Raw genomic sequence first — 14,053 nt, 5'->3', positions numbered from 1 at the left:
TTTCTTATGTATGTTTTATTAGAAATTTGAATTGCCTACCTTTTTGTCGGCACCTGACATCTGGGGCAAGAAAAACTGGAGAAAATGGTGTCTGCTGCATCTTATATACCCCTGTCGCACGGATGTCAGGGAGGAGGCGACAGCAACCAACGCCGGACCAGGACTTTGGAACTCAGGCCTTCTGGGGAACCGCCTGATGGCAGGATAACCCAAGTGTAATGACCGCAGCAGTGTATACACTCGAACATCTACATTTATGGTAGGTACAAAACTGTACATTTGCCAATGCTTTGTTCCAAAGACCCTCAGAACTAGGCTTTCATCTCTTGATTCCTACTTGGAATCAGAGTGCATCGCCAGGCAAAGGTAGAGGACCATTCCTTTTTGGGGGCACCTGACATCTGGGGCAAGAAAAACTGGAGAAAATGGTGTCGGCTGCGTCTTGTATACCCCTGACGCACGGATGTCAGGGAGGAGGCGACAGCAACCGACGCCGGACCAAGACTTTGGAACTCAGGCCGACTGGGGAACCGCCTGACGGCAGGATAACCCAAGTGTAATGACTGCAGCAGTGTATACACTCGAACATCTACATTTATGGTAGGTACAAAACTGTACTTTTGCCACTGCTTTGTTCCAAAGACCCTCAGAACTAGGCTTTCATCTCTTGATTCCTACTTGGAGTCGGAGTGCATCGCCAGGCAAAGGTAGAGGACCATTCCACCCCTTTATTCCACCCGTTCAAAACAAACAAATTGAGGCCCAGACTTCTTGTCATGACTTCTCAGTCAGACTCTGATGTACCTGCAGAGGTCTTGGAGCCCACAGTACATCTAACACCTGCTCAGACTTCCGCTGCCATAACCCCGCCAGAGACTTGTGTGGCATCTGAAGTTTGAAAGTCAAAACTGCTGAAGCTCCCAATAATGGTGAGGTGGGGAACCATGCTTAATTTCTGAACCAGCCTAAAGCATAATGCAAATCCTTGTTAAGAGAGGACATTTTTGGATTGTCTGTCAAAGTTAATCAGAGTTCAGAGCCTCCATATTTAGTCAGAATGGATGTCACACAGATGGGGGGGGGACCCCAAAAATATTCCTTCACCCAGATATCCAAAGAAGAGGAGTAGACAGATTTTTCACAGAGCCCGTTTAAGGCCATTATGGCAATCTAACCGCCATGACTTTCAGGACCTGTTACTATTTCTCCTAACACTACATAAGAGACTCACACTACTACTGAAGATGAATAGTATAAATTGGACTTACACTCTTTAGCCTGTTCATCCCATATCTATTCTCCAGGTCAAGAGGCCTCAGATGATGAAACTTTCTTTCTCTTGATGATCCTGTTGAAGAAACTTCTTTTGGGGAAACTGCTCTTAATATGACTAATGAGAATCTTAACAGATTTCTGAAATTTAACAGAGATAATATAACCTTGTCGAAGTAAGCACTCCTGCTCCTGCCCCTGTATGCTCTGTTCTGAAGGCTTTCGTGAATGCTTTTGCATCCACTTGCACTGCACCATATTCTCTGCCTCATGCCCCAAAAAGGCCTGACAGGTTTTACAATGGTCAGAATTCCGCAAAGAGTTAACTGTATTTGACAAAGTGGATTGAGGTGATATGCGTCTCATAATTAAATCTAATATACGAATTGAGCAAATTTGTAATCAAATAGTTGTACTCAATACATCTGTTCAAAAGGATTTGCTTTTTGATCATTTTGTGACCAACTATCGGAATAATTTTAACAGTCTGGACAGTGTTTGTGATATTTTAAGACGAAAAACTTCTACATTTCATGGATACTCTGAAAGTTGTAGAAATGGTACGGTGTATCCAAATCCAATGAGCGTCCATGGTTATCAGGGGCATGGGAGTTGCAGTCGGAGAAGAGGAAGTTATAACAGTGGAAGCTGCAAATGGTCTTTAATGAAGGCCAGCCCCTTTAAATTCAGTTCCATTGAGGAGTTATGAAAGGCTAAAAAAAATCCATACCAGAGGATGAATTACAACGGACAACAATTCATTGAGGAAGTATATTACCAACAAGAGTCCAAACCAAAGTACCAGAGGAATTGAATACAGTATTGGATGGTAATAGTGAAGACGAAGTTGGAACTGTTCAGCTGGTATTGAATAAAATTCATGACTTTAATGTGTATAATTTTTCTTGCAAAGATGTTACTTTAGAACATGTTTTAGCTAAAGGTTTATCATTTGTGCCAGACTAGGCGAGATAATCTAGTGAACACTCTAATAGATGTAAAATTATTCACCCATAAATTAAACGTAGCTTTATGGTTACCCAATGGGAGAACATATCATTGTAATGTTAGTTTAAATTGACCGAGTTGCTTTAATCCACCTCTTAACCAACAAGTCCAGATTTTTGAAAAATGTGTGAGCTAGATTTTAGAAATAAATTGAACCAAGTTCTAACAAGTTTAACATGTTCAGAAGTGCAGTTGCACTTTTAAATGATTTGGTAACTGGTAAGAGTAATGAAGCCAGACAAAGGAGATAGATTGGTTGGGTTCCTGTTAGATGAACAAAGACGCATTCTTTCGAATGCGCCTCGGTCAAACGTGAAAAGGCAAAATGAAGCGGTATACAAGTGAATTCTTTCCCTGGGAAAGCAAAGAAATCGCTTGGCTGCGTCTGTTACTTTGCCGTATTCGTCACTGTAGTGCAATCTCTGAGTTGGTATATTTAAGTAGGGGGTGAAGCCCCTACTTTTGTGTTTGTTTTTTGAACGCGATTTCCCCCGGAAGAAAAAAAACACTGTTCTAAGCGTTCGAGTTTGTAAGCTTTCACTTACATGGGGTCAATAAATCATCTTTCGCTTTTCTAAGCGTTCGATGATTTAATGTAGACCCGATTGGTTATAATGAATAGCAATGACTATAGTAACGGAATTGATGTTCTCTTGATGGAAGATGCATATACAGAAGTTATGTAAGATCGATATTGGTCTTAGTAAGATTGATTTTTTTTTTTTTTTTTTTTTTGTGTGTTGTATGACATGTTAATGCAAGGTCAGTTAAATAAAAGGGAATTAGAAATTGAGAGTATTTTTGGCATCCCAAATATGCACAAATGTCTGAACAATCCACGTTTGACAGATGCTGCAAGGTCCAAAACTTTATGTATAACCACATACCACATTTTTGGACAGTATTATGAAGGGGGGGTCTTGAAAAATTAAAATGTGTAAAGACTCTTGGCAGTTTTTAAATAGTATGAATGGAATATAATTTTTAGGCAGTGGGACCTTTGTCACGATTTATATCCAAATCTATGGTCAGTTATACCCCATGATGTAGGGACTGTCTTGGTTTGAAGGTCAGTTATTTCAGTTGGCCTACCTGCATACTGATAGTTAATATCACTACTACACTAATGGAGATGGTATTGAAAAATAATGCTATAGGTTCATAGATAGGTACTAGGCTATCTGCCCGAAGGAATTTATAAGCCTAGCCAGAATATGTTGGCTTTCGCCGCCCCCTTAGATTAGTTCCCTGTACCTCTGTCCAGCAGAGCCACTGAAGTGATCCCGAGGTAAACTTTGTTTCCCATCCACTTGTCAAGGTTTCTGTTGAAGAGTGTTAGCGAGGAGCTCTGCCTAATGTAGATTGGAATCTTGATGTTCATCGTGTTTCACTGTTGCAGCCCTAACAAATGGGTTATCCGGCTCCCAGTAGCCCTCAGTCAGCCAGAATACCAAAGGTAAGTAAAAATGATGTCTGTTGCCGTTGGTTGTTTGTTTGTTTGCAGTTTCATAGATTGATAGATTATTACTAGACTAACTGTACTTATGGACTACTTTAAGCCTAGCCAATTACCCCCTGTGAGAATCAAACCCTGCACCTTGTGTTTTTAAGGTAAGCACCTTAACCATTACGCCACCCTCCCAGGTCAGGGCGTCTGATACAAAAGGAGGCAGCCAACGTCACTTCCTCAGTCTTCTTTGCCGCAGAGCCCGAAGCAGAAGTGTTTCATGCACGAGTGCCGGTCGGCAGTTTACCTTTGGTTTCCGACTACAAGAGCTGGTCTGCTACAGCTAAGTACCCCATTGGGAATCCTCTTTTCTTGCCTTAACGAATGTCAGAAAAAGTTAATAATTGCCTTACCTGTGGAAAGCAGATTCACCATAGAGATTTTCATTCCTACTGCATTATTTGTTTAGGCCTTGACCACGACATTCCCAAGTGTGATCTCTGTGCCTCCTTTAATCCGCGTACTATCTGTTGTCTGGCTAAGATTTTGGCTAGGCATTGTGGAGTTTGGCATAAGTTCATTGGTATGGCGTCAGCCGGTCTTCAGGCTTCATATGTTCAGAAGAAACGTAAGGTTAAGGACCGCGACATGCCTCAGAAAGCTAAGTCCTCGGATGAGGTTAAGTTGGTAGTTAGGCGGTAGCCAAGTGAGACACCTTTGCAGTCCCTGCAGTCCGCTGATGTACAACTGCAGGCCTTGATTGAGTCCGAGTCCCTTAGGCCTTCAGCTTCCGTTTTGCCTTCCGACCTGTTGCCGGCCGCCTGTTCTGCTGGAGCTGGAGCCGCTAAACTGACTCTGGTGTCCGAGACCTCCGTTTAGCGTTCTCACAGCAAACTTCTTCTTTCAACCTCTGCTGCGACTTCGGCAGTTGTCAGGCCTCCCGAATCCTTCAGGCTTGCAGGTAAATCTTCCATTCGTAAGCCTGTAAAAAGGCAGGCTCCAGCTTCTTCTCGTTCCCCCTCAATCCCAAATGTTTAAAATGGCTAATGATTTGTTGACTCTTACTAGGGGCTCTTAGCCTCCTCCTTCTAAAAGGAGTATGGATGTTTCCCCTGAGGCTTTGTCCTGCTCAGGTTCTGATTCTTCCAACATTTCTGCTGATGAGGAATTTTTTCAGGCTTTTTCTCCTTTTGTGGATTCAGATGTAGAGGAGTTCATCCCTTCGGCCTCTCCTCCAGAGGATTTCTCTTTTGGTGATACTTTAAATACCCTCAGAGAACATTTTAAATGGGAAAGTCAGGATTATCCCCAATCCAAGAAACGGATTAGGGAGTTTCTGGATTTACCTCAGCATAGGCCACTTGCTATTCCCCCTGCATTGGAAGCTTTTGATGTTTTTCTGGAAAATTCCTGGTCTCCAAATTCAGTTTCTCCTGCTCCCAGGAAACCTGACGGGTACTGCAAAGTCTCTGATTCGCATCTGTTTCTTTTCAGGAATCCAGTGGCTGATCCAGAGGTTATTTCTCAGGCCCCCAAAGGAGTTAAGACCACTGTTACCAGGAAATCCTGATGTTCATCGTGTTACCCTGCTGCAGTCATCACACTTGGGTTATCCTGTCGTCAGGCGGTCCCGCAGTCGGCCGGAATTCCAAAGTCTTGGTCTGGCGTCGGGTGCTGTCACTTCTTCCTTGACGTCAGTGCGCCAAGGGTATATATAATGCATCTGACGCCATTTTCTTCAGTCTTTCTTTCCGCGCGGTGCCTGAAGCAGAAGCAGTTCGCAAGTGCCAGTCGGCCGACTCCTGAGATTTTCGAAGTCGAATTTCAGATCCGAAGTCTTCAATAAAGCTAAGTATCCCGTTGGGGAAACTTTTCTTGCCTCAGACCGATGTCAGAAAAACTTAACAATTGTATTTCTTGTGGGAAGCAAATACCTCAAAAGGATTTTCATTCTTACTGCATACCTTGCCTAGGCCCAGACCACGACGTCACTGGTTGTCGTTTTTGTGCTAGGTTTAATAAGCGTACTATAAAAAGACGCTTTGATTTCGCACGACACTACTTCGGTAGAAAATTTAACTACACAATGCCGTCGGAGCAACCGACTACCGGTGTGCATAAAAAACGCAAGGATAAGGACAGGCAGCCTAGACCCAAGCCAGACTCAGAGGCCTTGGCTGGACCGGTCTCCGGTTCACCGGTCTTCAGTGAGGCTTCGACGCAGCCCCTGACTACAGCAGATTTGGAACCCGAGACCGCTTCGGAGCCTTTGGTGGAGAGTACTAGGCTGACGCAGCCATTTTGTTTAGCCCCTACCGACGACACTGCAGAAAGAGATGTCGGTGCTGCAGAAACACCTTCGGTTTCTGAAGGCGTCTTCAGACCGACTACGTTCACCATAAAAACGTATCCTAAGCTTAAGACTCCTATTAAACCTAAAAAGACTGCACTTCAATCTCCAGTTCAAGGCCCCATGCCTAAGAAACAGATGCTTAAAATGGCTGAAGATTTGATCTCTTTGATCAGGGGTTCTCAACCTCCACCCAACAAAAGGCCTAGACAAGAGGAAGATTATGCCTCCTCTGATCAAGTGTCTATTCCCTCAGGCTCCTCTGAGGACCAAGATTACTCCTTCTCCCCTTATGAAGATTCTGATGCTGAGGATTCGATTCCCTCAGCGTCGTCTCCTGAAGACTACTCCTTTGGGGAAACTTTACACACTATGAGGGAACATTTTCACTGGGAAGGTCAGGACTACTCTGACTCAAAGAAAAGGCTGAGAGAGTTTCTTTTACTCCCCCAGCACAGACCACTTGCCATGCCCCCAGTTTTAGACATTGTGGATGATGTTTACTTAGAATCTAGTTTGAACCCAGATTCTCTGCCTCCTGCTCCAGCCAAACCTGACAGATACTATAGAGTGCCTGATTCACACAAATTCCTTTATAAAAGCCCTGTTGCTGATCCAGAGACTGTCTCCCAGGGTCCCAAAGGGGCTAAGGCTTCTATGGCAAAAAATTCTGTACCCTCTGAAAGGGACTCCAGAGCACTAGACAGGTAGCGGAAAAAGGTTTACACCTCAGCCACTCTAGCTTTGAGAGCACTAAATTGCCAATTTCACATGCTAAAATATCAACAATTTCTAATGTCTCAGTTAAAACAAAAAATGAGCACACTCCCTCAACAGTCTGAATTGAAAGAAATGCAGGATCTGTTGCATGCAACTGAACAGGTGGGCAAACATACTTTACAATGTGGGTTTGATTCTTTGGAGGCTTCCTGCAGAGCAGCTGTCACTGGGTCTGTTATACGTAGGCATGTTTGGTTAAAGGAACAAACTCTGCCTGATCATGTTAAAGCAAATCTTCTAGATGCTCCCTTACAGCAGGATGTTCTTTTTGGAGTTAAAGCAGAAGTCGTCTTAAAGAAAATGGAGGATAAGGCAAAATCTATGCAGACAGTCAAAGATTTTCTACAGGTACAGCCTCCTCGCTTCAGCAGAAATTGGCCAACAAAAAATTGGTCCTTTCCAGCTATTGACAGACCACAGAGGGGTAAATACAGACGTCCAAGAGGCAGTGGACAACCACAAGCCCAATACAAACCTCGACAATGGGGCACTGCAACACAGAAGGGAGGAGAAGACAGTTCCCAAACTACCAGAAGGCAAACTCAATGACTTGCACCTCATCTGGCCAAGCAACACTGTCTTGGCAGCCCCCTTGGGAGGAAAACTTGCACTTCTTTCAGACAACTGGCACATTGTCACAAAGGACAAATGGGTCCTAGACATAATTTCACGAGGATACAGATTCCATTTTCACACCTTGCCAATGAAAAGAGGAATGCCAAACCTGCCACAAAATCAATGGGCAGAGGCACAAAAACAAATTACAGCTCTCATGGACATGAGAGCCATTCAACTGGTGCCTACACAAGAGCAAGGCCAAGGATTTTACTCAAGACTCTTTCTAGTCCCCAGAAAGGACAATGCCTGGAGACCAATTCTGGACCTTTCAATTCTAAACACCTTCTTAGAAGTACCCAAATTCAAGATGCTAACACTACAGCAGCTTCTTCCCATGTTGGGCAAGAAAGCATGGCTAGTAACATTGGACCTCAAGGAGGCATACCTGCATGTCCCTATCAGACAAAGTTGCAGAAGATACCTCCATTTCATTGCAGGTCCAACCCATTACCAATTCTCTGCACTGCCCTTTGGCTTATCTACTGCGCCCAGGGTCTTCACAAAATGCCTGGCACCAGAAATTGCATACTGCAGACAGAGAGGAATTCAAATATACCCATACCTGGACGACTGCCTCATCCAAGCAGAAAGGACATCATCTTACAACATCTGGCTTTTGTAAAACATCTTCTAAGTTGCCTGGGGTACACAGTAAACAAAAAGAAATCAAAACTAGTACCCTCACAAAATATGACATTCCTGGGTGCCAGCTTGAATACAACGGCCCAGAAGGCTTATCTGATGCCAGACCAACTACAACTGACTCAATATTTCAAAACAATGGCAACAAAGACCCAACTACCTGCAAGAAAAATTCTGCAGGCCTTGGGCTTCATGGCATCTTGCATACTACTAATACCATTTGCAATGCTGCATATGAGGAAATTGCAGTGGTACCTAAAAAGTGTATGGTCTCAACACAGCCACAGCTTGGACACAATATCTCTCATTCCCTTCCTACAACAGGAGTTTCTATGGTGGTCACAGGCATGTCACCTCAACAAGGGTCAGCCTTTCACCTTGCCCCCAGCCAGGCAAACTATGACAACAGATGCATCGGACTACGCCTGGGGGGCACACATGGCAGGACAGTGCGTTCAAGGCTTATGGACTGCAGATCAAAGGAATCTGCACATCAATCAAAAAGAGATGCTAGCTGTACAGAATGCTCTGACAGCCTTCAAGAACCTATTACATCCAGGACAACTTACAATAAGGACGGACAACTCCACAGTAATGTGGTACATAAACAAACAAGGGGGTACACACTCCTACCCTCTATGCAGGCAAGCAATGACCTTGTGGAACACAGCCCTAGCTTACCAAGTTCAGTTACAAGCTCAATTCCTGCCAGGAAAAAAGAACACATTGGCAGACGACCTCCGCAGAAACAACATGGATCCCCACGAGTGGAAACTGGATCCACAAGTATTTGCGATGATAACTCAAAAATGGGGCCTTCCAGACATAGACCTGTTTGCCAGTCCTCAAAACTATCAGCTAACAAAATTTTGTACAAGGACACTTCACCATCAAGCTTGGAAAGTTGATGCACTCTCATTCAGTTGGAAAAACCTGACAGTATATGCCTTCCCTCCATTGCCTCTCCTCACAAAGGTGCTTCTGAAAGTCAGAAAGGAGAGACCACAACTGATACTCATAGTCCCAGACTGGCCACGCCAGCACTGGTACCCACTATTAAGGAATATGGCCCAGGGCCCACCTTGGATTTTACCACAAATTGCCCATTTGCTCACACAGCAAAACAATCAGATTCTACACAGCCAGCTCAAAACCTTAAATCTGGCTGCATGGCAAATCACCTAAGCATCCAGCCAGCTCCTCTTTCCCAAGCAGTTATGGATGTTATTCTGGAAGCTAGGAGGCCCAGCACCAGGAAGGCCTACTCGGACAAATGGAAAAGGTTTTGCGCCTGGAACCAAGCTAAAGGCCAAAACACACTTCAGCCTCACATGCCTCAGATTCTACAGTATTTAACTGAGATGTTGCACAAAGGACTTTCTTTTTCTTCCATTAAAGTCCATGCATCAGTTATTTCAGCCCACTACAACACGGATCCACCCTTATTTTCACATCCACTTCTAAGGCAGTTCCTCAGAGGTGCAAAAAACATTAGGCCCCCCAGGAGAGCACCTACACCAACATGGGACCTCAATTTTGTTCTGGAAAAACTTACGCTACCTCCCTTTGAACCAGCTTTCTCTGCAGAGCTACATTTTCTATCATGGAAGGCTGCCCTGCTGCTAGCAATAACTTCAGCTAGAAGAGTCTTAGAGCTGCAGGCACTAATGGCAGTGGAACCTTTCCTCATTTTCCATCAAGACGGAGTTTCTCTATGAACTAATCCTTCCTTCATGCCTAAGGTGGTTTCCAGTGTGGCTTTAAATCAAACCATCCACTTACCCATCTTCTTCCCAAATCCACAGAACAAAGGAGAAAGACTCCTGCATTCCTTGGACATTCACAGGCAACTTCGTTACTACTTGGATAAAACTAAGGTTTTCAGAAAATCTGACCAGCTCTTTGTATCCTGTGCTACAGCTTCACAAGGGAAGGCTATATCAAAACAAACCATTTCCAAATGGATAGGACATTGCATTCGTTTTTGCTATACCCATCATGGAAAGCCAGTTCCTGCTACCATTAGGCCCCACTCTACCAGGGCAACAGCTACATCTACAGCCTTCCTCAGGGGGGTTCCAACCAAGGAGATCTTGGAAGCTGCAACTTGGAGTTCAATACACACCTTTACCAAACATTATCACTTACCACTTTACTCTAAGACTAGAGCTGGCTTCGCCACTGCAGTTCTGCAGGGCCTTCTAGCCTCCTCTAACCCTCTATGACTCCTCCACCCATCCTTAGCTTTGGGATTCTACCCAAGTGTGATGACTGCAGCAGGGTAACACGATGAACATAGTACAGTTTTGTACCTACCATAAATGTAGATGTTCGAGTGTACACCCTGCTGCAGTCCAGGTTACCCTCCCTCCATCCCCTCTGATCTAACTGGCTAAGTCTCTACTATACCTTCCTGATGTATTTGCTTATAGCTGGAGGTATTTTGTGTTTGTGCTAAAATTTCCTAAATTGGTACTAATTACTGACCACCTTTTTGGGGGCACCTGACATCTGGGGCAAGAAAAACTGAAGAAAATGGCGTCGGATGCATTATATATACCCTTGGCACACTGATGTCAGGGAAGAAGCGACAGCAACCAACGCCGGGCCAAGACTTTGGAATTCCGGCCGACTCCGGGACCGCCTGACGACAGGATAACCCAAGTGTGATGACTGCAGCAGGGTGTACACTCTAACATCTACATTTGTGGTAGGTACAAAACTGTACTGTCCCTCTGACAGGGAGTCTAGGAACCTAGATATGTGGAGCAAGAAGGTTTATACCTCTGCCACCCCAGCTATTAGGGTACCAGTTGTCTTTTTCGTATGCTGAAGTACCAGCAGCACACCTTGGAGGCTATTAGGTCTTAGTATAGCAAGTGTACCTCTTTTGGCAGAGAGTAAAGACATGCAGGATTTACTGACTTCAGCCAGTCTGGTCAGTATGCATTCTTTGCATTGTGGTTTTGACATCCTGGAGGCCTCCAACAGGGCTACGGCTACTGGATCTGTGATTAGAAGGCACGCTTGGCTCAGAGAACAGCCTCTTCCAGAACCTGTCAAGGCTAAGCTTCTGGATGTAACTTTGTATAAAGACAGTCTTATTGGCAGCAAAGCAGAGGAGGTACTGAAGAAGATGGAGGATAAGGCCAAGTCCATGCAAATTGTTAAGGATTTTCTGCAAGTTCAACCCCCTCCTTTTAGCAGGAATTACCCTTCCAAGAGTTGGACCTTTCCTGATACCAGCAGACAGAACCGTTCCAGGACTAGAGGTTACAAATCTTCTAGGGGGCAGGGGGCTACCTCTCAAAGTCTAGGCATTGCCAGGCTTCCACTTCAAAAGGGGGAAGCTCCAAGCCTGCATCTCAATCAAAACACTCTCAGTGACTTTTTACAACTTCTGCCTGTTCTTGATTACCGGGAGAGTCCTTTAGGGGGAAGGTTGGCCTTTTTTGCTGATGTCTGGGCCACTGTCACAGACGACAAATGGGTGTTCAGAACGGTGTTCCTATTGCACAAGATTTCTTTCCGCACCTTTCCAGCTCCCAAGGGATTCCCGGATGTTCCTCCAAACCAAAGGGCAGAAGTAGAAAAACAAATTTTGTCTGTCTCATCTGGGAGCAATATAATCCATCCCTGCTCAACAGGTAGGCAAGGGCTTTTATTCCAGGGTTTTCCTAGTTCCAAGAAAAGAAGGCACGTGGCGTCCGATCCTGGATCTTACCATTCTGAACTCTCTTCTTGTAATTCCAAAGTTCAAAATGCTCACTTTACATCAGTTGCTACCACTTCTAGAAAAGGATTCCTGGCTGGTAACCTTGTATTTTTCAGAGGCTTATCTGCACATTCGTATCAGGAAAAGTTGCAGGCAGTACCTTCCATTCAGAGTGGGCAAGCAACATTACCACTTCTCTGCGCTGCCCTTTGGCTTATCTACTGCTCCCAGAGTCTTCGCAAAGTGCCTGGCCCCAGTCATGGCTTTTTGCAGGCAGAAGAAAATTTAGATTTACCCATACTTGGATGACTGTCTGATTCAAGCAAGTTCTCAGGAACAGCTATTAAAGGATCTGGAATTCAACATTTTAATTTTAATTTTTGTCTATCCTCGAAAAAGGGCATAGCAAAATTAATTTAAAATGGGTGGCGAAAGCCAAACACACTCTGGCTAGACTTATAAATGCCCTAGGGCAGATAGCCTAGTATGAACCTATAATTTGTAACGACTCTTCTCTCTTCCCTGGGTTACACACTCAATGTGGAAAAATTGAAAATGGTACCATCCAAGGAGATAACATTCCTGGGAGCGAGTCTGAATACAGCCGCCCAGATGATACGTCTCACCCAGGAGAAGCAGACAACTGTTTCAATTTACTTCAAGGACTTGGCAAGCCTGTCACAGCTCCCTGCAAGTAAGTACCTGCAAGCTATGGGATTCATGGCATCTTGTATTCTCATGATTCCATATGCAAGACTGTATATGAGGAAATTGCAGTGGTACCTCAAGAACATTTGGTGTCAACACTCAGAGGGACCTGGATGTGATGATTCCTCTGCTTCCAACTCTGCAGACGGAGTTTTATGGTGGGCAACAGCCTGTCTACAAAACAAAGGCATGCCTCTTCGGGCACCTCTTGCTACTCAAGTTCTGACTACAGACTCATCAGACCATGCCTGGGGAGCACACCTGGATGGCAGATGCATACAGGGATGTTGGAACGCCCAGCAGATGCACCTGCACATAAATCTAAAAGAGTTGATTGCAGTTCAGCAGGCCTTGCTGCCTTTCAAGCATCTTCTTTCTCCAGGGACCCTGCTTGTCAGGACAAGACACTACGATCATGTGGTACATCAACAAGCAGGGATGGACTCGCTCTTACCCCCTGTGCAGGCAAAGCATGAATCTTTGGTCCATGGCAGCATCCCTGGACCTGCATTTTCTAGCTCAGTTTCTTCCAGGGAGGCTCAGTGTTTTGGCAAACCAGTTGAGCAGGCAAACCCTGGATCCTCACAAGTGGCAGCTGAACAGAGCAGTCTTTTACAGCATCATGCAACGTTGGGGCACTCCTCAGGTGGATCTTTTCTCCTCCCCGGACAACCATCTGCTGCCTCTCTTTTGCACCAGACAGCAGCACAGTAAAGCCTGGAAAGTGGATGCTCTGTCCTTCCCTTGGACGTTGCTATCAGTGTACGCCTTCCCTCCTCTTCCCAGAGTATTAGTGAAGATCAGGGACGAACGTCCAAGGACTATTCTCATAACTCTGGACTGGCCCAGACAGCATTGGTATTCGCTGTTTCGCAGCGTCTCCCATCTTCCTCCTTGGTATCTTCCTCTGAAGCCAGATCGTTTGGTTCAGGAAAGGGGAAACATTCTACATCCTCATCTTCAGTCTCTCCATCTGGCAGCATGGCTCATTATTTGACTCCTTCCTTTTTTTCCCCTCCCTTTCCCAACAGGTGGTTGACATGCTGAGGGAGGCCAGGAGGCGTAGCACTAGGAAATCCTATGCTGGCAAATGGGAAAGGTTCTCTCACTGGATGCAGGCTAGGGGGGAATCTGCTTCTCAACCTACCCTTCCTCTGATCCTGGAATACCTAGCTGATTTGCTTCAGGGTGGTATTTCTTTTTCCTCTGTCAGGATCCACCCTTCAGCCATCTCTTCTCATTGTTCTCTTGAACAGCCCATTTTCTCTCATCCCCTGATGAAAATGTTTCTCAGAGGTGCTTGGAATCTGGAGAAACTCTCTTCCTCTTTTTCAGCCAGCTGCCTCTACAGATTTAAAGTTTCTCTCTTGGAAGACCGCCTTCCTCTTGCCTATAACTTCAGCAAGGAGGGTTTTGGTCCATACACCTTCCTACCTTCTTTCCTAATCCTCGCAATAGAGGTGAACTGATCCTACATTCTCTTGATGTGCACAGACAGCTCAGGTTTTACCTG

At 45.0% G+C, this 14,053-nt stretch overlaps 1 protein-coding gene across 1 annotated transcript in view; it reads left to right on the top strand.

Moving 5' to 3' along the window:
* BRD3 (bromodomain containing 3) overlaps window positions 1–14,053 on the top strand; it is a 1,106,862-nt gene that overhangs the window by 773,404 nt on the left and 319,405 nt on the right. The gene's annotated exons all lie outside the window — the stretch shown is intronic.

Source organism: Protopterus annectens, chromosome 16.part0 (genome assembly GCF_019279795.1).
Source record: "Protopterus annectens isolate FY-2018-M chromosome 16.part0, PAN1.0, whole genome shotgun sequence".
NCBI lineage: Eukaryota > Metazoa > Chordata > Ceratodontiformes > Protopteridae > Protopterus > Protopterus annectens.
Note: the sequence above shows the minus strand (reverse complement) of the source record. Positions and strands in the feature narration are given on the sequence as shown.